The sequence below is a fragment of the Thermobia domestica genome, chromosome 14 (genome assembly GCF_964235325.1).
Source record: "Thermobia domestica chromosome 14, izTheDome1.hap1.1, whole genome shotgun sequence".
NCBI classification, from domain to species: Eukaryota; Metazoa; Arthropoda; class Insecta; order Zygentoma; family Lepismatidae; genus Thermobia; species Thermobia domestica.
The window spans coordinates 145,464,691-145,488,627 of record NC_137467.1 but is presented as its reverse complement, the minus strand read 5'-3'; the positions used below and the strand labels follow the sequence as shown (position 1 = coordinate 145,488,627).

At 36.4% G+C, this 23,937-nt stretch overlaps 1 protein-coding gene across 2 annotated transcripts in view; it reads right to left on the bottom strand.

The window, feature by feature from the left end:
* The window catches only part of LOC145670388 (uncharacterized), a 382,033-nt gene that overhangs the window by 146,533 nt on the left and 211,563 nt on the right, over window positions 1-23,937 (bottom strand). For both annotated transcript variants that reach the window (XM_081739007.1, XM_081739008.1), the window contains exon 3: window positions 587-653. The gene's annotated coding sequence lies outside the window, so the exon portion shown is untranslated. The remainder of the gene's footprint in view (window positions 1-586; window positions 654-23,937) is intronic.

Here is a 23,937-nt window from a genome sequence, read left to right as displayed (position 1 = left end):
TGTGACATCTGATGACCTACAGCATTGCTTTGAACAATTCAGGGCACGTATGCAGCGGTGTGTAGATAGGGGAGGGGAGTATATTGAAGGAGATAACAGTCAATCGTAACTTTCTTTGCAATACATCATATTTATGACACGTCTCGATATTTATTTGCCACACCTCGTACATGTAATCATTCTACCTCTTACTGAAATACAGATTTGAAAAATAAAACGTCCAAAATGACCGATATTAGTGTCGAATCCATAGTTTTCTAGCTCGCTAAGCTGATTGGTTAGAATCTTGAAATATAAGTTAGACAAGACCGTACATGTCAGCTCAGGGGCAACGCCGAAGATGTTTCCTCTCTCATGTATTTTCAAAAATAGTATATTGCACAGTTATATAAATTGTTAAAATATGCTAAGTTGACTTTAATTTAGTAAATAAAATTACAAGAATTTTATATTTGGTTTAGAGTCAATTTTGAAAAAAAAAAAAAACATAATTTAGGGACAGCATAGCCCTCTTCAAGTTTCCCTCTTGCTACAGGATTAAAGCTTTATTTATAGTTTCACTAATAACTCTAATGTTGTAACTTACCTTCAATTTTTCAGTTATTTGATTCTGGTTAAACTCCAGCAGTTAATACGTTTCCAGGGAAATAAACCTACAAAATAAACGAAAAGAAAATAAATAAAATAATGATTTTTTAAATTTAAATCATGAATTTAAAGTTAAAATTAATTTATGTAAATAAAATTGAAGATAATGGTGTTTAGTAGTTAGCTCGTCCTAAACCGCTGCATCGATTTTCATGATTCTTCTTACATGAGTGGAAAATAACACAACTTAGGGTTTTAGCATATTAGTTTTCTCCAAAGTATTTCCTGCAGGTCAAAAAGGCCCTAGCGACGGCGTTGCAATGCCAGCATACAATTTAATATTAAAGACAATGGGTGAAGAGGCCTCATCCCGGCGAAATTAAAATACCGCTTATATTACAATAATTATGTGATATCTTCAAATAGATAAAAGATAATTGAAATGTGTAACAAGAGCGTCATAGACAATATTATTTTGCGTGAGGTACCGTTATCACAAGTCACCTAGTGGCTTTCCGTTTTTAGCCGTTTAGAAAATAAATGACGATTTTCAAAATGGCTCGAAATCGAAAGTAGATAAGTGAGTCGTGATAACGGTATCTCATGTAAAATGATGTTGTCTAGAGCGCTGTTGTTCCACATTTCGATTATCTTTTATCTATTTGAAGATATCACATAATTACTGTAAAATTAGCGGTACTTGAATTTCGCCGGGATGAGGCCTCTTAATTTTTATCTGCATTGCGTAGCAACCAGTGTTCTGTTTTTGCTTTTAAAAAACATTCAAACCGCAGTAACAATGAAAAATTCGTTAAATGGATATTCTCATATTAAAATAGGGTACCTCCTTTGCAGTCATATAGCACCAAACACCCTTCCTATAGTGGTAAAAAAAAGGTTGAAATATTTTCCGTTTACCCCATTCTCCGCATGCGGAGAATGAGCATTTCAGTTAGTAAGTTAATAATAATAAATGTAAGTGCATTATATAAAGGCTAAATCCAGAAATTAAAATGTGAAATATTATTGTCTTAATATTAAAAAGAAAAAAAGAAAAGAACAATCAGTAAAGGAACTTCTGCACCACTACTAAGTAAAAGCATGCCAACATTGTATTGTGCTGCCAAAATGTCTTGAGCCGTGGCAAAAATGCGAACTAAATCTCACACCCTTACACACCCTCGCGTTCAGCCAATAAGGGTTCAGCTGTTGCTAAGTGAGAGAAACTCAGTGGAATTCCTTCAGACGATAACAGCGCTTGCAACGGAAGACTAAGGATCAAGTCAATGTGATATAATAATAGGAGGAAAGGGTCCCTTTAATATACCTAAAATCATTTCTGAACAATTGAAGGAAGGAACTGGTAACCATGCCCAGTGACATACCCAGAATTTAATCATGGGGTGTTAAAGCACTCGATTTCATTGTGTTTTAGGAGAGGCGTATTTTTGTATATCGGACTCACGGATTAGAGAGCACTATTCTACAAGTTAAAGTAAGGCGAAAAAATATAATTATATAGCTTTCGGATACTCGTCTGGAGACACGAATTGCACTATGTGGCAACATCAAATATTTGCGTGGATTCTTTCCAGATGGAAGCTAAAGTCGATAGACGTTGAGATTAGTACCATCTATTAACGTATGATAATTCTTCCAAGTTAATTTGCGACCTTGCCACATTGTGAAATTTCTTGATTCCCGATAGCGGTTAAACGAAGCCCCGAAGGGTATACTATAATATAGCATTTTCCCTTTATCTTGATCTGTAGAATAGCGCTCTGTTGTTCGTCGGCACCATTTTAGAACACAGTAAACATAGTATATGTTTATTTTCCCATAATACCTTGCTCAAGAGCGGTTAAACCACGAAACCCTTTGCATACGCCACTGCCATTCCCTAATCTACTGGCTTAGGCGCTCCATCTTGCTACGTTAGGCTTATTGGGATAGAACCTGTAGATAGATATAAAGATAGATATATATCTGTAACATTCAGGTAGATATAAATATTGATTGTTACAACGGAAAAGTTAGTACTACAGTTGACGTAAACTCCGTGATAGATGGAAACCCTTGATCTACTGGTCAACCTATCCCCCGTGATAATTAGCCAAGTGATCAGGATGTTTAACTTCTTCCTTCGAACGCAGAGAAAAAGAGCGAGCGAGCGATTTGTTACGTTGTCGGTTGCAAGCAACGACCTGTTCTAAATTTGTGACTCCCTTTCACAAGGATCAGGGGAAAAGGTTTTGTTTCCACACGAGGGAAGAGAAAACCGCACATCCCGTAAACCTTCTGAAGGGAGATCACAATTCCAGACAAGCAGGAATACGTTTCTTTTTTTTTTTTAATTGTAATTTTCTATCTTTATTTACTACTGTTGTTACGTTCCAGTGATCCTCTTTTGTTTGCATTGTTGCTTCTTCCTCTGGAATATATTTAGGAACTTTAATGAAGACTGGAAGAGCAATTCTTTCGACCCTCAAAAATGTTTCCATTGTCTTCTCAGAAAAAATCTCTACTCTACATATGCACAAAACGAATGGGTAATACTCGAGGTCATGCGTATTGTTCAGTATGTGTATTTATTCTAGTATTTTAATCTAATTAAGGTGATTGTTAATTGGAAATATGTAGTTTCAGAGAAAACAAGAAAGCTCACTACCGTATAGCTAAATACGTAAAGTGAATATATATATATATATATATATATATATATTCACAACTGATTTTTACTTATGCAGAGTTGTTTACGTATGATTAGCGTCATACTAAAGGCCTGACTACTGCAGGAAACTGGGCCTTACGCAGAGTCGTTCTGACGCGTGATTAGTGCCATTCTAAAGAGTTCGACTAACATGTTTCCTGCATTAGTCAGCCTTTAATATCACGCTAATCTAATGTGAACATGACTCTGCAGAAGGCGAATTATGTTAATTGAACTCTTTAGTATGGCACTAATCACGCGTCAGAACGACTCAGCATAAGGCCCTAGGAGTCCAACGCAATGATGCGAATCCATGGGAAATATCCCATTTTGTGGGATTTTTGACGTTAATATTTCAAATAGGGATAAAGGGAATTTTCGTCAAAATCATGGGATTTAACATGTAGGTAGGTCTATTTATTTTATCGACATCAACAAAATTCTCTTTGAGCGAGGTGTATAGGCTAATGACGCTTGAATAAATATGAAATCGATGCTAATTATCAAATTTTGTTGTTGGAAAGCGCATGTTAGTGTGAAAGTTATTTATACAGGAACTTACGAATAATAATAATAATAATAATAATAATAATAATAATAATAATAATAATAATAATAATAATAATAATAATAATAATAATAATAATAAAGCACCAGAAACGTAAATTGTACTCCATTGTTTCGCCACAGAACGAAAAAATAAAATAGATTGAAATTAAAGGCTTCAAGTTTTCATTACGTATGCTCTATGGGCTTATAAAGGCGCAAAAGATAAATCGACATGTGCTACGTAGACTCAAAAATGGTACTGTAATATAATATTGTTGAAGCAAGCTACAACGATATCCAGTGCATAAACCAATTCTATTATATTTTTCAGTGTTTCCGTGTATATTTGGCAAAATTTGGCAAGTTTGGAATGTTTCTTTGCTTCTCCTGAAAAGTTGTTGTTTTAACACACAGCTGTTCTTCGAGGCGCAGTAACGACAGGACAAACAGTGAATTTCTAAAAGGCCCTATACGAAATAACTGGGGAATGACGTTTGCCTATTTTAATATATTTAGTTGAAGATTATGGCACAAAAGCGTACTGGAAATCTAAATTATGATAACAAAATGTACTTGCTTTCATCAACAATTTCAATAATTCCTTTTAATCAAGGAAAATACTTATTAGAAATTTCGAAGATCGGAATTTAAGAATAATACACTCAAATGTTGAAGAAATTAAGAGTTATACAGTATTTTCAATTGTTATAATTTATAAATGTTTTGAAAATTTTGTAATTAGCACAGTGAGTGTGAAATTTAAGAGCACAATGGGAATTTCTGCCTTTCGAGATGGGATTTTATTAAGGTTCCATTGGCCCAATATTCTCCGCTATTGAAACGAGCTGACAGGCAAATCTAGACTATCACTTTTGGTAAGTGATAGATTTGTCAGCTCGTTTCGATAGCGGGATAATGTATGTTACCATATTTCTCGACTGTAAATATAAGACACACGTTGTCAAAATCTCTAGGCATATGTGCAATACATAAGTTATTTTGGTCTTTGAAAATATATTAAGTTAACCCTTCTTCAAATTACATTTCATTACTTAACCATTTTGATTAGTAAGTACTTCATGAACTTAACAGTAGGAGTAAAAGTGAGGGGGAACTCGGGGTGACGACGTCCTCCACTTCCAGAAAATATCTGTGGCGTCCCCCACTTTCTAAAAAAAATTACAATGGGTAAAGATAGGCACGGGGAAACGGCGTAACGTCATGCGTTACCCTACTTTTTCAGATCCACTTTTACTCCTACTTAACAAGGCCATTTCTTGCCTTATAGTAATTGATAATTAACAATGGTCTTCATTCGTATATTTATCTGCTGTTTTGCCATTTCTTAACAATTATCTACCTTGCAACAAAATGAAATGTTTTAGGTTTTACGTCCCACGTTTATGCCGGCTAGGCTAAAGGATACGGTGATGTGAGAAATGAATGCAATGGTGGAAGGAATAAAGTCAGAGGAAACGTGAGAATCTCGATGAAACCCACGAACACGGTGTTGGTTCACCACAAAGCCCACTTGGCGTGAGCTGGGATCGAACCAGAGACCAGAGGTGAACGCTCTACCACTGAGACACCGTGGCTCCTCTTATCTTGCAATTTCAACACATATTTATGAAATTCATTGGAAGTCATAAACTAATGTACAAGAGTTAACATCAAAACATAAGTCTACAGTAAATAAGTTTGTTAAACTTATCATATACGCAGTATAAAAACACATTCGAAGTGGAGTGTCTTGTTCGATTCTATGAAAATCAACATCGTGGAAATTAAACTATATAATATGTAAAGTTAGATGGAGGAAATCCCTTTCTGGATATGTTTTTTTTTTTTTCAACAAGTAAGTTAGAATCGAGCATGGGCAGCTGTCCAGGTGTGCGATAATTCGGTAACCTAAGGCATGCGGCGAAACAAACAAACAAACAAAAAAAAAAAGTTTTTCAGCATCAAGTTTACATGAGGTCTGGACCTACAAACTTAAGAGGAATCCGAACCACATGAACTCTCACCGGAATTCAATCCCCAGTCTCCCGCTTGTACTAACTATATAACAACGAGGGAGACATCTGTCGAGTGAGAGAGGAATTAAACTATGAGGTAACTTCCTCTTGTAATGGTCTCGAACGCTCAAGTGCCTCATTCCACCTGAACCATTATCAGAATGGGCAGTCATAAAATGTAGTTCCTCTCTATCTGCATTTCTCGCTGGATGGTTGACTAGCGAGTAGGGAAGGTGGAATAGCTTAATGTGTATGGCGGCGACACTGTTTTTTTGAGGAACCACACCAAAAATTAGTGGAATTTCGATTCGTTTTTTCATCGCTCCCGTTCTTACATTATCTTTTTTTTTTCAACAGTGATAACGAGGCATAAAAACAACACATAAAACTGGTCTAGCAACTTCATAAGAAAAAAAAAACCCTTTCGCACTCCTAACATTAACAAAAAAAAAAAAAAAAACTACAGTCACATTACTACGAGAATGTCCCATCCACCTTCTTTATATATATATATGTATAATGACGATTTTTATTTCTGTGTAGGCACGGACACACACAAAAAAGGAAACTGTAAAACAAAATTAAGGATGTATTCTTACACGATGGATGAGTTAAAAGTTATAATTACTTTTCACATAGCCCCTTCCCCCTGTTTTTTAAAATTCTTTTTAAGACAGGGAACAGAGCCACTTAAATCTCATGAATTTTTAAACAACCTTTTAATGACCCTACCGTTCTTCTAATTAACAAAGCCATTATAAATGTTATTATTGTCAAAGGTAAACCCATAATTAACCAGCAAGATTATCAGTACGAGTCTAATCCAGAATCATTTGCTGACAGTTGTGCGATATCTCGAAATGACTTAGACCAGTCTCTCATTCTTGAAAAGTCGAATATCTACCGGCATTATGGAATTTAGTGTTATTATTGAAGAAATTAAGTGTTGATTGAAAGCACGAAATTATTCAGTTCAATTTTTTTTTTCGCTGTAAAGTCTGTTGAGGAATTTGAAGCTCAAAATATATAAAACTATAATCATGTCTGCTGTCCTATATGGTTGCGGAACATGCTCGCTTACTCTAAAAGAAGAACGCAGACTGAAAGTATTTGAGAATAAAATCCTAAGACGAATATTCGGACTCAAGAAGAACAGGAATGAGGAATGCTAGAAAGTTCATAACGAGGAACTGCATAGTTTATACCGTTTACCAAACTTTGTTAGACTCATCCGGTCGTATTCAGAGTCATTCTGACGCGCAACTAGCGACACACTAAAGAGTTCGACTAACATATGTTTCATGCAGTAGTCAGCCTTCTAGTGTGACGCTATTCACACGCGAAAATGACTGAATACAGCCCATTAAGTCTATTATCTTAGATGGCAGTTCATGTAGCCAGAATGGAAGAAAATAGGGACGCTTTCAAAGTTTTAACTTAACTGGAAATCCAATCAGGAAATGACCATTAGGAAGACCTAGGTGCAGATGGGAGGACAATATTAAGATGAATCTCATAGAAATAGGAATACAAAGTAAAAACTGGATCCAGTTGGCTAAGGATAGAAGTCAGTGGAGAGCTTTTGTGAACGCGGCATTGAACCTCTGGGTTAAATAGGACATAGAGTTAGTATTATTATTGATCGGAGGAACTGGTTTAGTTACTTTTTTCTGGTCACGTTAAACTATCCTAGACTTTTTTTGAACGCACTGCAGTTTAACATAGTGCTACCAAACTGAACTAGCATGGAGACAAGTGGATTTTCTATAATTTTGGACAAAAATATGAAACTAAAGTCCAGCAGATTCTCGACTATCCGGCTCGCTATTATCCGGCTTCCGTGCTATCCGACCTATCCCCTAAAAAAGAAAAGAAAAGAAAGGTAAGGTAAATACTCCATATTAAAGTTAGGAGATTTTTTTCTAACGGTTTTCTTGACTTGTAACGCCTATATGCATAAAAAAGCAAATGTGCGAAGGGAAAGCAGTAATCTATCAAGGTTTTCTAAAACTAAAAACTAAATTTTTATTCTTTTAAACTTACCTCCTTATATTTCTATAACTATTTGTCACTGAACCGTAAAATCAAGTTTAAATCATTTATTTAAGAATTAGGCCCACATTTTGGTTTAATGTGTTAGTTATAGAAGTTGGCCAAAAAGTAGGTATACAGTACCGTAGTGATCAGCTCATTGTATTTTATATCATTTCTTATTGTTATCCATAAGGTAGATTTAGTATCTTTAGTATTTGTTCTTAATATATTTTTCTTACATCTTAAGCTCGGAAGAGCCGAAGCAAATAAACAAATAAACTAGAATGTTACACTTGATCCATGCAGGGGTGTATACCTACTTTTGGGAAACCCTGTATTGTTTGTATGTAAAGCGGATTTTCTTATTTAAAAAAATGTGGCTTTGACGGTATGGATGGGATTAGGATTAGAAATTAGATTTCTGGGCTTTCGGTATCTATGGCCATGTTAGCCCGTCACTAGGATTAGGATTAGGAATTAGATTTTTGGTCTTTCGGCATCTATAGCCATGTTAGCCTCTCACTAGGATTAGGATTAGGAATTAGATTTCTGGGCTTTCGGCATCCATGGCCATATTAGCCCGTCACTAGGATTACGATTAGGAATTAGATTTTTGGGCTTTCGGCATCTATAGCCATGTTAGCCCGTCACTAGGATTACGATTAGGAATTCGATTTCTGGGCTTTCGGCATCTATGGCCATGTTAGCCCGTCACTAGGATTAGGATTAGGAATTAGATTTCTAGGCTTTTGGGATCTGTGGCCATGTTTGACCGTCACTAGGATTAGGATTAGGAATTAGATTTCTAGGCTTTCGGCATCTACGGCCATGTTAGCCTGTCACTAGGATTAGGATTAGGAATTAGATTTCTAGGCTTTTGGGATCTGTGGCCATGTTAGACCGTCACTAGAATTACGATTAGGAATTAGATTTCTGGGCTTTCGGCATCTACGGCCATGTTAGCCTGTCACGTATGAGGGATGATGTCCCTCTACGGTCACACTATCCGAGGAAAGGGAAGGGAGAAAGGCTTGGGGAAGGAAGGAAGCGGCCTGGGACCTAGATGTTAGGTAGTATTCCGACATTTGCCTGGTATGAATGAGGAAAACCCACGAAAACCTCAATCAAGATGGCTGGCTTGAAAAAACTTTTACACTTTTTTTTGATTGAGTGTCCTCAGTAGGAATCTAATCCAGGACCCCTCGTACCGAAGACGAGAGCGTTAATGACTACGCTACACGTACCCACTTCAGTATGGATGGATTTTTTTTAAAAAAAAAAATACTAATTATAGAATTCCAGCCTATACGACTTTCTCGTTATCCGATCTGTCTTTCCGCCACATTACCCCGGATAGTCGGTACTCTACTGTATTTATTATTTTTTTTCTCTTTTTCATACTATTACCATCATTACAAGTAGACAGAAAAAATCAAACAACATCACACACAATCTGATAGCCTAGTTAATATAGAATATAAGTATACAGTTAGGAGAAATCTGAAGGATTCTGTGATAACTGCCTTCTACAGATCAAACAACAATGGGAGAAATCTGTAATTCTGCAACGGAGTAAGTCTATGTAGAAAATCTTTAAGAAATAAGATAAAATAGATGTCTTTATAGCCTATAGTAAAAGTTTATGTACTGTAAAACAGTTTGTGGCTAAAGCAAAATTGTTTAAAATATGCTGGAACAATTTCGTTGGTGGACAGCTTATCACGAGATATGTATGGTTTCGGGTGTGGAGTCACCGTCATAAATAGCTGAGGGCCTAAATCCACCACTGGATTAGAAAAAAACAATATATTCTTCATCGCTATAAAAAGGTATTGTAGATATTCTCAAAACCTACGCACGTGCAGCTTTATATTATTATTTATCGACAGATATATACAGAGTGAGTCAAATTGACTGTTAAAAGCCAATTTCTCGTCAAGCAAGGAAGTGATAACGCAACACCAAATAGTTATGTTGTTTGCATACAGGTCAGGCATTCTTAGAAAGCAGTAAAAATGTAGTTACATTCAAACTACCTTCCCTCCGAAAATCCCCGAGCAAAAAATTGATAAAAGGACTTTGTACGCGATTAGATCTGGTAAAACGGGGTACGGTGGCTCCGAGGTACAGCACTTACCTCTGGTGAGTGGGGTCCCTGTTCGATTCACGGTCAAGTAACTTTGTGGTGGATAACATTGTGTACGTGCGTTTTCTCGGGGTACTTCCGTTTCCTCCCACATTTTCATTCACCGATTCTTTCATAATCATTCACTTGCTTTAATCATCGTCTCCCTTAGCCTAAAGAACATAAGCGTGGGGCGTTAAATTGAGAAATTCAATTTCCATTTTCAAAGCAATAAAGCAATACCATTTTCAATAATTAGTAAAACCCAATCGGCAGAATAACAAAATTGAACACACACACACACACACACACACACACACACACATATATATATATATATATATATATATATATATATATATATATATATATATATATATATATATATATATATATATATATAGGGTGTTTCAAAACAACACTGACAACGTTTGGGAGATGATCCCTCACGCCAAGATAAGACAAAAAGTATAGACCAACCTGGGTGCACAAATGCTTCCTTTCGGAGTTATAGGCTGCTGAAAACGTGAAAAAAGAATGAACTTTGAACGTCCATAGCTACAAAAGTATGGGACCTACCGTTATCGGGACAATACTTCACTAAAGAACTGATTTGTGGCCTACCCAAAAATACTTGTTTCAGAATCCTAAGGTGCTCACGCAACAATTTTTATAGAGGGAGTTTGGGTACGCGCATATAATTTGAAGTATTCACCATCTACCTCCATGAAAATTGTTGAGGAAGTAGAATACCGCAGAACTCTGAAACATGGATATTCGGATAGGGTATATATTAGTTCCTAAGTGAAGTCTTGGCCCCACAACTACGGTAGACCCCATAGTTGTGGAGCTATGGGCCTTTAAATTTGATTTTTTCGTTTTCGACAGCCTGTAACTCTGAAAGGAAGCATTTGTGCAGCCAGGTTGGTCTATACTTTTTCTCTTATCTTGGTGTCAGGGATCACCTCCCAAACTTTGTCGGTGTTGTTTTGAAACACCATATATATATATATATATATATATATATATATATATATATATATATATATATATATATATATATATACTAGCAGCGTTCACCCCGCTTCGCTGCGGTCACCCCGGAACGCAATAAACTTTGTTACTTAGATAATTTTTACTTTTTCGCTTTCAAGTGATATGATAAAAACCATAGAAGATTGCAGTAAATCTTAACATTATATCGCCTGTCATTTATGTTAACCCGCCCCGCTTCGCTGCGGTCATCCCGGTGCTGGCATATTGTAAAAGTGTCTGTAAAAATAAGCAAATCAATTAAAAAATTTTAAACAGAAGATTCAAGCTATTTTCCGCTGTATATCGCCTGTCATTTATGTTAACCCGCCGAGTGACACGGTCATGCGGGTTGCATATAAATACGTTTATTTTTACCTATGATGAACTAATAACAAAGGATTTGTACGTTATGGACACTTGAATGGTCAATTATCTCAAGACACTGGTAATTAAAAATTAAAGTGATATGATAAAAACCATCTAGGGTCCAAATCCTAATAACCCCCCAAAAATGAAAGAAATTGGTTCAGCCGTATTAGCGTGATGAGCGGACAAAGGATTTTGTACGTTCTCTTTTATATATATAGATATATAAACTTTAAGAAATGAAAGAATAACCTACGTTATTATTTCCGAAGTAACATGTCAGGGAGAAAGCTTCTATAACGGAGCGGACAGTTACGTATGAAGTATTCATATTTTCTTTCTTCTAATAACCAATCACGAAAACCACTATTTTCTGCACAAGTAAGAAATAAGATCTTTTACAGTGTGTTTTTCTCCAATTATGCAGAAATATGATTTTATGTTTGGATTGTGATTCGAGAAATAAGTTGAGGATGAAGAGGGCCTCTAAGAAGCAAGGGATATTCTGGATAATAGTAAAACAGAGCTTAACGGTTCTGTTCGGTGCGTTTCTAAAGAAACGAAAATTTCCCATTCATGAAATCCTAGCAGACTAAGTGCAAATATTTTACAATATTATTGGTGTTTAAAAGGAAAATGATGTCCAAAATAAGACATATGCAAACGATAAATCTCATGCAGCAATTCTGATGCGTAGTTTTTGAGAAATTAAGGATTATTTTGCAAACCTTAATTTGAGATTGATACTGTACAATAAACGTGCCTTCTATTAAGATAGAGCTGATACACTGAGAAACATCCGTTCTCCTGACGGCGGTATATTGTATAAATATACGGAATCCTCTTGCTTACTACAGAAATCAGTACGGAGCATACGTTATTCGTATGCTATAAGGCACTGCCCTTAGATGTTACATCATACTGTTGCAGGATGTCTGATATCTCTGATATCTTACATTACATACATATATGTATGTTACCTTCGTCAGCTATATACGTCCATTTGTAAGTGAGATCCTGACCGCCTATATTGTTTCATACGGAAAGTACGTACAGATGGAACACTTATACAGAAAGTATTATAAAACATGTGTTTTCAGTTATACGTTTGCTGTAAGTTAAATCCAGAAACTACAGGATTTACAAACTGAACATACGATTTTACGTACGCCATATACATTTTCTCTCAGTGTTCCGAAGTATGCCTTGCTAAAGTTTTTACTGTGATCTTAGCAAAATGCCAATGCATAATACGGTTAATAATATTTAACCTAAGTTATGATTGATTCTTCATTTTTTAAATTTTTGTTTAACTACTACGCTAATACGTATGTTAATCGATAGATCATGTTGAGCTAAACAAAATGAGATATTTGAGGTTAAAAATTGTCACTTGCAATTCTCGGGGGAAAATAAATCCTGAAAAACTAATCTTGATGACACTAAAAATAGAGCTACGTGATTTGTTGACAATAATAATTGATAAGTTTTCTTTTGCTAGTGCAGCAGAGGGTGTTCGTTGTGAAAAGTGACGTAGCTGACCACCCCGGTCACCTGATCTGTCAGGGTCAGTGTGTGATTACTTTTTGTGAGGAAACTTCAAGTCTAAGATATATCGCAACAACCCTCATAGTCTTCAAGAACTGCAACAGAACATTTCTGATGAGATTGCACCAATTCCAGCAGCCCAACTTCGATCTGCCTTCTGCACCTTGCTGACCAGGGCCTAAAAGCGCCAAGAGATGAATGGTGGTCATTTTCAACATCTACTATAAGCAGGTTAGCGATGTATTTCCTTTCCTTTGCTGTGTTTCTTTGTAACCTGGAACTCTGTTCTCCGGGCCACTTTTATTTGCAAGATCCTGTAAAATGTGGTTGTGTACTTGTAATAACATGGGATGAATAGGCATGTGCATTGTATTTACACTGTCTTAAGGCTCATAAAGACTATACCTAGAGAATTGTCAAACTATTATTAAGTTTGCTTATTCATTGAACTAAATGTTTGTAAGTTGTTAGAAATTTTGTCAAAATTATGTAACGTACAAGTGTTCTAGGACACGCTGGCAAGGCAACTGTTTGGTTGTGGAGGGAGTAGGCCTACTTTCCCTACGTTAAAAATTGCTAATAATCCTCACTCACTGTTAAAAGGAACAATAGGCATATCTCTCATACAAGTAGCACGTTATTTATCAATATTCTGTACCAAATTGAACATTTATATTTCGTATATAGTATATAATTATTTTTGTTTTGGTGGAATTTGTTAGTTAAAAATCACAGGCGCAACGATTTACCTCTTAAAATAATAATTTCCGATTTAGTGTCGTAAAGCGTAAAGCGGATAACGTAAAGGGTTGTTGCATTTGGTATTGTTCAGAATCTACGGTAATTTTAGGCTGTTGTTTCAAGTTTGCTTTCCACAGATTTTCTTAACTTCCACTTCGCTTATATGTGCACAGTGAAGGGATTAAGCTTAGTTAAATACCACTAGAGCAGAGCGCTGAAAAACATGACAAGTAATACAATAGGTGTAGGTAACAGAGGTGTAGGTAACATGACAGAGGTGTAGGTAACTAGCCCACCATATGTGTACCATTAGTAAGTGTAGTAAGATACAAGGATCAAAATTTACTAATTGGCAAGTTTCGCAGGGTTTTTGTGAAGTTTACGCACTTCTCACACACAGCGTTGCCTATAGTTTCGTGTTATAAATTAGAGAGCTCCCAACTGGGGGGGCGGTCCCGCCATTATTTATATGCATGGTCCCCATCACTATTTATACGCTGATTGAAACTTGTGGAATACGCCATCTTGGGAGAAGATATCTCGAATCGAACGCTATAATCGAGAGCACACTCGAATCATCACTCGAATCGAAGGGCGTCTCTAGGTCTTTATATTATCTCAATGAGGCATGCATGCTCGCCACTAGACCAAGATGAGGACTATCGATTCTTCAGATTCTCATCAGAATTAATATGAAATGTAGCAAATGTCTGGCTTTCGTAAGGCAGTGTGAAATCCTAGTGGAGCGAATGTTACAATACCATTAATAAATTATCACTTGAGTTTAAATTTTTTTTAAAAAAACAGATAGGACAGCAAAGAATATTATTTTTTGTTTCTACTAGGAGAAACTAGGGTAGATGAACATTGTAATAATATCCTTTTTAAATAATAATAATAATAATAATAATAATAATAATAATAATAATAATAATAATAATAATAAATTACCGGTTCAGCAAATTTCGAAACCAAACCGTGAGTTGGAAGTTGTGACACATACACACCATAGCGATGACTTAAACTGCCTTTCAATTCCATTGTATAAACCATTATATTATGCGGTTTGCTATTATTGAGAAAGTCTCGTTTTTTTTTTTTACATTTTAAAATTAAAATAAAAGTAACGAAATAAAGGACTACTATTAACCATCCATACAAGATACTTTTATTAACAAATTAAAACGTTTTTTTTTTTTTTTTTTTTTGTTACAATATTTTGTCTTACATGTGAAAAATTACGGAGAAGGCTTTTTTTTCTTTTTTCTGTTTGGAATTAGATTCCACAGCAGTACGTGAGCTAGAGTAAAATGCATGCTGTGTCATGCACTTCATTGTACGCGTGTTTATCGAAAATTCATTTCGTAATAACTCGGAAATGAAATCATCAGATCCCAAAAACCGTTCTCTAAAACGAGTATATTATTAAAGCCAATTGGAATGCAGGGTTTTTTCATACTTCTCTCCCTCTCTTTCTCCTGATTATAAGCAGGATTTTTGTATGTGTTTTTTTTAAATAAAGAAAATAAAAAGAACGTATTTGTGATCTACTGATATTGCAAATGCCGATAAAACGATGGACTCTAATTAACCTAGCTTTTGCTGGAAGTGACATACCATAAATCAATCAAATTGCGCATAATTCATTACGGTATAGTGCCATTTTGTTCTTGGTATTGTGTTTGTAATGCTCATTACAATTGGTTTCTCGCAGCTGTTTAACAGAAGAATTCACAGCATTTGATCGTTATGAACGCATATATACGTAGAGTGAAGTGCCTCTGATTTAACACAAACTTATCGCGTTTGTATGTTTAGTTAAGCATTGAAGATTGGAGTCAAATTTTAAGTGATTAGTGTACTATTGCTACGTACAGAAATTATTTTTTCGGTAGTTTTACGATCAAAATTTCACTTTTATTTGTAAACTACCTATAGTGATCCAACTTTTACTTTCGAAAAGAAGATAAAAAATCTAATTTACATGATTAATGGCTCATAGGTACCAAAAAAGTTATTTTTTCGACGTCTGTTCGTCCCTTTGTCCTTATGTATACTCGCCTAGAGTCCATACCGTTCAACGTATCTCAACCAAATTTTAACCTTAAAGTTTTTATGTGATTCCCAAGAGGTGTAGGATTCGAATTTTCTTCCTATCCGAAAAACTAAGGGTAGGTTACTCAAGGGTGACAGTCAAAATTTGCTATTTTCTCAAAAACGACTCTAACGATTTTGTTTGTATTTCATAAATCAATTTTTCAAAAACTCCATCGTGTGGTATAAATAATTTCTCTGTTAAAAATCGAGGAAGATAGTTTATTCTTGGGGGCGAAACCGTCCCAATTCAATCAATGCATATACATCACTAATTTCCCTTAAATCGCTGAATTTTTAAGTTTAAAGTCGTATCCAGTAAAAGAAAGGAAAATAAACCAGTTTACAATGCTCCAAGAGCATTGCTAGAAGAAACTTTAAACGAATAGAGAGATGGAGCAGGAAGGATAACTGTGATTGTTCCTAGATGTAAAAGTAAATCTTTTTATCCGCATCTTCTTCTCTTTCTCGCAAAATATCATCTCTCTATGACTTACCGAGATATGGCTCCCGAGATATGGCTCCCGAGATATGGCTCCCTAAATCTCCCTAAATTCGGACTTTTTTGGCTAATATTTGGGGAACAGTGGCCAGTTGGCCAGTGTCCACGGGTTACTATTTAGTACCAAAATGTTCACCATCCTCTTAGGTATTGATCAACACCAATATGATCTCTCTATGACTTACAGTTACCGAGATATGGCTCCTTAAATCTCCCGAAATCGGGATTATTTTTTTGGGCAATATCTTAGGAACGATAAGTCACAGAGAGATGATATTGATGTTAATAAATACCTAAGAGGATGGTAAAAAATTTTCATTCCGATATTAACCGGTAGCCACTGGCTAACTGGCCACTGACCAAACCAGTCGCCAGTTGGACAGTGGCCACCAGTTACTATTTGGTACCAAAATATTCATCATCCTCTTAGGTATTAATCAATACCAATATCATCTCCCTATAACTTATGGTTCTTGAGATATGGCTCCTTAAATCTCCGGAAATCGGACATTTTTTGGCCAATATCTCGGTAACGGTAAGAGTAACGCAAAAATTCCACAACTTTCTCAGATAGTTTTTGATGCTCTGTCGAAATGAAGGCTCAAAATTGAAAAAATGCAAATAACAGACAGACATACACACACACACACACACACACACACACACACACACACACACACACACACACACACACACACAAACACACATATTATTGAGAGAGAGATAGAGAGAGAGAGAGAATTCAGTAACGAACTTCTTAACTTCGTTGAAAAGAACTAGATAATATGAAACAAACGACATGATGGCATTGGTTTAGGATTCCTCTTACAGCAATAAATCCTCAAATTGTTCTCTTTTTACTAGACACAGCCTTCGAGGAAACAATTTTGCTGCCATCTTTCGGTAAAAAATTGTAACAATAAACTTAACACTACCCTTTAAAAAAAAGAAATGCTTGTGAACAAGGCGGTGATTGAGAATGGGCGAATATAAATCACTGATTAACAGAATATTCTGAGACAGTGGAGGAAAGAAATATCGCAGTCAAGCGTTAAATTCAATCTGTTTGATCTCAATCTTTATAATATGTGAAAGATCGCATACGTATGGAGTTCACAACAGAGAGAAAGAGAAGGAAAGTATACATATATATAGTATGTCATTCTTCGGTGTCAAAGAAGAGGCGTGGTTCTTAGAAACGTGAAACGATAGTGATTTTTTTTTTCATCTTCTAAATGCATTTCTAGAGAACGGGGAGGTGTGACCCTCTAATTCGCTGCTATAGAAGAAGGAATTTAGGGTGTAGCCTAAAAAACTCACGGGCAGAAGACAATAGGTTCTGTCTGTGGTGAAAGTGAGATGATTTCCTTAGGAAATTACCATCTCTCTCTCTCCCTTCTCTTTTCATGAGATTACTCAGCTCTTGTCAAGTCACACAAAAAGGTGAAATGCATACTGTACAACAGAAGATACATAGAACATTAAAAAAAGAGATACATTTGACTTAAAAGAAACAGAAAATACATATGACTTTAAAAAACAGAAGATACATACGACTTTAAAAAGACAGAAGATACATATGACCGGGAGCGGACCAAATCAAATTTTCGCCCTGGCAAAGTGACTTTTTGGCGACCCCTAGTCCTAGCCTATATTTTACATTTTATTACTATACTATTTTTTTTTCGTAGTGCCGCTCCTAACGCCCTATGTTGTTGCAGAGTAGTATATTCCATTTCACCAACACTGTCGAAATGAATGATTTAGCAAGAACTGTATATAGGAGCAAAGTCATCTCCTAGACACTACTTTCAGCAAAGGCCGACAATTTGGCGCGACTGTATCCTTTCCAAGAAATTAAAAGTAAGTGCTGTATATACTGTTCCCCCTCCACTACCACTTTAAAAGAGTAACATATGTAAAATCCAATAACATTCATTGCCTGGAAAAAGTTCACAAAGAACATGGCCCGCTATAAACAATACCAACTCCCCTTCCACTCTTTCTTCTACATACCGTGTCTCCATTTGTCGATACAGCCCTCCCTAGTACTATAAAACTCTCTTTTTCCATGGTGGAATGGAAAAGATAATGTATTTGACTCTAGTTTACAAGAATATAAACCAAAAAATAAGTAGAAAACATGTTATAAAATTTACTTTTTGACGCTCGTTTGGCGCCCCCTGACTGCGGCGCCCCGGACAGTTGCCCCGGTTGCCTGACCCTTGGTCCGCCCCTGCATATAACTTAAAAAAGATATGTTTAATAAGACAGAAGTCTTAAAAAGGCAAAAAATACATATGGCTTTAAAAAGACAGAAGATACGAGGGTGATTCGGAAAGTAATGCCTCCAAGGTGATAACTTTATCTGTGTTTGACAGATAGCAGCGATACCGGTATCAGTGGAAAGCTTAAAATGTCAGCTACAAATGGTGGCATTATTTTTCAACATAGTCCCCATTACGGGCAACACACTTACGTCAACGTGAAACAAGGTTTTCCACGCCGTCGGCAAAGAATTGTGGTGGCTGCCCGCGACACTATTGCCGAACTGCTGCCTCCATCTCCGCGTCACAACTCTAGTGTTGGTCCTAAAGGTGATCCTTAAGAGGCCTCATTCCGGCGAAATTAAAATGCCGCTGATTTTACAGTAATTATGTGATATCTTCAAATAGATAAAAGATAATCGAAATGTGGAACAAGAGCACCCTATACAATATCATTTTACATAAGATACCGTTATCACGACTCACTTATCTGCTTTCGATTTTGAGCCATTTGGAAAATGGGCATTTATTTTCGCGTTTCTAAACGGCTGAAAACGGAAAACTACTAGGTGACTTGTGATAACGGTACCTTATGCAAAATAATATTGTCTAGAGCGCTCTTGTTTCACATTTCAATTATATCTTATCTATTTGAAGATATCACATAATTACTGTAAAATTAGCGGTATTTTAATTTCGTCGGGATGAGGCCTCTTAAATTTAAGAAACAACCAAAATATGCAGGGTGTAAGATTTGGATCAGTGTTTCTTTCAGAAAAAAAAATGTTCCGGGGACTCACTTAGTATTCGGAGGGACACATACGTATTAATTTCACACGGTACTATTCTATTTATTATTATATTATAGACGTATTATTTTGGTCTCCTTTGGGAAGCACTCTCAGAGCTCCGGAGGGTGCCCCGCAAAAAACATGTCTGGAAGAAACACTGATCCGAACTATAGACAGGATGAAGCCGAATTTCAACAACACTTTGCCAGCAGATGGGACAACTTTGATTTTTTTTGTGGCGGGGGAGAGGACGTGTGGCGGTACTCCATCGACTGACGCTTCGTTTTCGAGTCGTAATGATATATCCACGACTCATCGCCGGCGATGAATGTTCCTGGACGCAAATCTTCCTCAGTCAGAAATTCAATGACAGCCCGCTGTTTCAACCTGTCGCCACTGGATGCCATAGATTTCTCCATTACTCTGGAACGAGAAGAGATATAAAGGTGGCAGAAGTGACATTCTAAAGCTTAAACACCAGTAGATTATTGGTAATCAGTTCGAAAGGTTTGCAGTACTATTGGCCAAGTAATGGGCTTGAAGGCATTACTTTCTGAATCACCCTCGTGTATATACGACTTTAAAAAAGACAGAAGATACATATGACTTTTTAAAAAAATATACAAAGTGAAATATAAACCAATATACCGGGAAAATATATAAGACTGCAACAATATTTAATGGTATGTAAATTTTTGAGAAAGAGTTGTGGAGTTTTGTGAAGCTGCTGTGCAGGAATGACGGCAGTTGCATAGTTTAATGATACATCGTTTTGTTTGGCAACTTAACTAGTTTATTAACTTTAAAAAAGTAAAAAAAAAAAAAAAATGCAGTGCTACCAGGAACCCTACTCTCCACCGCGCCCCCTTTTTATTCCTTTGAGTATACTGTTTATGTATTTATGTTGTTATTATTTGTATTAATATGTATATGGCATTTTAAACTGTGCATTTTTGAACTTATCCAAATGCTGGATAACTACCCACATTTATAAATTCTGATTACTCTGTAAACTTTTATCTGGTTTTTTTTTTTTTTAATTTTGGAAAGAATACGCGAATATTGGTGAAAATTGAATTGATATAACCAAATGTTGCAAGATATTAACGTTGTATATTCGTAATTGTTAGGGATGTGTGTATCACTGCTAGCAGTGTTAGTAACACAATTAGGAAGAAAAACACGATTTGATGTTAACAAAGAATTTTTTTCACATATACACTACATAAATATAGCTATAAACGGTCTGTTGTACCTAAACTTTCAATTAATATTGATAGCAAACGATAAAAATTTTGGCGTCATAAAAGTTCGTTAATGTCCCCTAGTAGCAAGAAAGCTCAGTCAGTTGGCGCGTGCTTGGCTTTTGGTTTTCTATGCTTGCATTTCAAACGCATGCTTTCATACAATCTGCCTTTTGTTGCACTTGCAAGCGATGCTTCAAACCCCTTGCAAAGCACTGGCCGTTCATTGGCTATTGACTTGCCACTGGCGTAAACCCTTTGTCAAGCTTGAATGGAACCCTGAATGCAAGGTTGCCCCCTTGTAACTTCGTTCCTGGAGCCCAGCTTGCGGCATACTTGTAAGTTTTCCAATCAAGCTGGATGCAAGCTCGGCCGACTTCAATTCAAGCTTACAGCAAGCGGTTTGCAAGTTATTTCTTCTACTAGGGTCAATTTTCTCGGAAACTACGCATCAGAAGTTACCCTCAAGCATCTCATTGTGTTAAGCTCAATATGATCCACCACCTGACGCATGTCTTATGACGTATGAGCAATATTTATGTTGAATAAAAAATTAAAGCTTAAGAGTGAATAATAATTTTGAGCTATTGCTCATTAATCCTACGACGTACTGCAGTTTTGTTAGTGCCATAATAAAAACTTTATGGGCTTATACGAGGAGGTATCAAGAAGTTCGAGTAATCATTTAGAAGGTAAAGTACTAGGAACCCTTTCAAACATGCATTTTATAGTTAGGTTCTTGTATATTAACCATATAAATTTTGGACTCGTTAGAACAATTCCTTCTTTTTTTTCTTTTTCAGATAAATCACTGAAAGTACGACGATCTTGAGAGAAAATCAGCAAAACAGATTCACGAAGAAATGAAAGAAGTCTATGGGGATGGAAGTCCATGTTATGAGATTGTATCCGAGTAGAAACGGCAATTTCGCACTGAAGATATGACCGCCGCGGACGCCTTCACATCTGGAAGACCATCTTTCACTAATGATACCGCCTTGACGGAGAAAGTTGAGAAGATTATAATGGACGACAGGAGGATCGTTGAAAGTGTTATGTAGAGCTTAGCTCACGAATCTCTGTCGTGATTGATGCCAACGAAGAATTTCAATCGCGGCAGAGATTCGTGAACTAAGCTCTATGCAATAGGTATGAGTTATGGATCTGCATTCACAGTTAGCTGTATCTTCAAATCTGTGAGCCCAGTGGATGCGACGACTGCTTACACCCTTTAAAGAAGAGAAAGCGCGATGACGTTGCAAGAGAAAGGTTGCATTTTTGTAAGGTGCATGAAGAGGACTTTTTCAACAGACTAGTGAAAATGGATGAAAGTTGGGTTTATCTTTAAGACCCAGAAACAAAGGAAATGAGGAAACAATTGGGGAAAAACCCTAGAAGTCTGCCGCCAAAGTGATACTTTCCGTTTTCTGGGGCTATCAAGGAGTCATCATGACAGATTACTTACCACAGGGACAAACTATTACTAGTACCTATTAATATTATTACCATCTCCTGACTGAGTTACGAGGGGAACTGAAGAAGAAATTTTGTGAATTGTCACAAAAGGGGTGCTGCTGTTGACAGATAATGCACCAGCTCATTCTGCCCAAACATCCATGATGAAGGCAGTGGAATTAGGATATAAATTATTGTCCCACCCCCATACTCACTAGACCTAGCACCAAGTGACTTCTTTCTTTTCCCATAAATGAAGCGTACCCTCAGAGGACGGCATTTTGACAGTGGGGATGACGTTATTTCTGAGATTGAATTGTGGTTTCAAAGCCAAACTGCAAATTATTACGGAAAGTGAAGAACTGCTGGCAAAAATGTGTCGCTAGGCACGGTGACTGCGTAGAGGACTAATACCATCATGATGTCAGAGTTCTGCAGAGTGGATTTCTTCTAGGTGATTGCACGAATTTTTTGATACTCCATCATATTTCAGTGTAAATTTCACCATAATATGTGGGTTTGATTTTCCTACAGCTTCAATATTTAGGTTAAAAAAAGTCTCTATTTTCTGGATAATTACCTTTTACAATGACATAGGGCTATATCATTATTTTACCCAAATCAGTTACTTCTTTCGACTGGTATATTATACCCCATCTTTGGACATTTTTTTTCTCGTTAAAAGCCAACATTGAAGAATTTATTTATTTATTGAAGAATGTTCTTAGTTACTAACTACAACACTACAAACGAAAGGGAAAGTCAATTGTAGTTTATATTTAAAGTTCCACTCCTGCGTTCGTCCAATAGAGCTGTGGAAACCCTAAATAAAAAGCTAAGTCAGAATGGTCAGATACGAGATTAGAACTTCCTGATTGCGAAGCGACAATTCTAACCGTTAATCCACGCACGCGCGCCACAAACATAAGTTAACGATATACCTAAGCAAATATGAAACATACGGGCTTGTGACATTAAATCTGCATTTAAGGTCAAACATAGACAATAGCATTTTTACAAACTTTTTTAAATATGAAACCTATGTATAAAGGCTTTTCATTAAGTTTTGCACAGATAGGTATAATATTTTTTTTAGTTGCAATATGACAAACCTCTAAGTGAACCTACTTTGATACTTTGGCTTCAAAATGGTAACAATTGTCGTTTCGTATTGTTCACAAGTAAACCACAATGGACACTGAAGTAGATATCAGGGCCCGGGAACGGTCGGAAATGGAATTTTTGTTCAAAACCAGTGATGAATCAGCCACATCAATTTATAGGAAGCTTCCGGTTTATGAGTATCACAGATTGGACCGCGCCAGTATCCAACGCTGTTTGCAACAGTTTAAAAAACTTAGGCTTTCCAAACCAGGCCAGTAAATTATGACGTCCTTTTCCTTGAATCAGTGCGGTGTCATTTTCATAGATTTCTTGGAACATGGCTCCACAATTAGCAAGGTGTGTTATGGTTTATCACTGGATAAGGCACGACGTAGTCTCCCTCCGAATTAAGAGAGCAGAGCTGCAAAGTAAGGTCATGAAACTCCATCATGACAATACCAACCCTCATACAGCCATTATGATACAACAGAAAATCATGAAAATGAGATGAGAAGTCGTCCCTCAGCCTTCCTATGGTTCGGATTTGGCTCCTTCGTATATCTTCGTGTTTGGTCGTCTGAACGCTCACCTGTGAGGGAAAACATTCGACAGTGACAAGGCTCTAATTTCTTGTGTGAAACAATGGTGTAAAAGTCAATCAGTTGAATTTTATCAAAGTGCATTCAAGGCATGAAAAGAACATTGGATGGGATGTGTCACAACAGATGGAGATTACATTGAGTCACATGGTCTTATAGCCAAAGAGTGA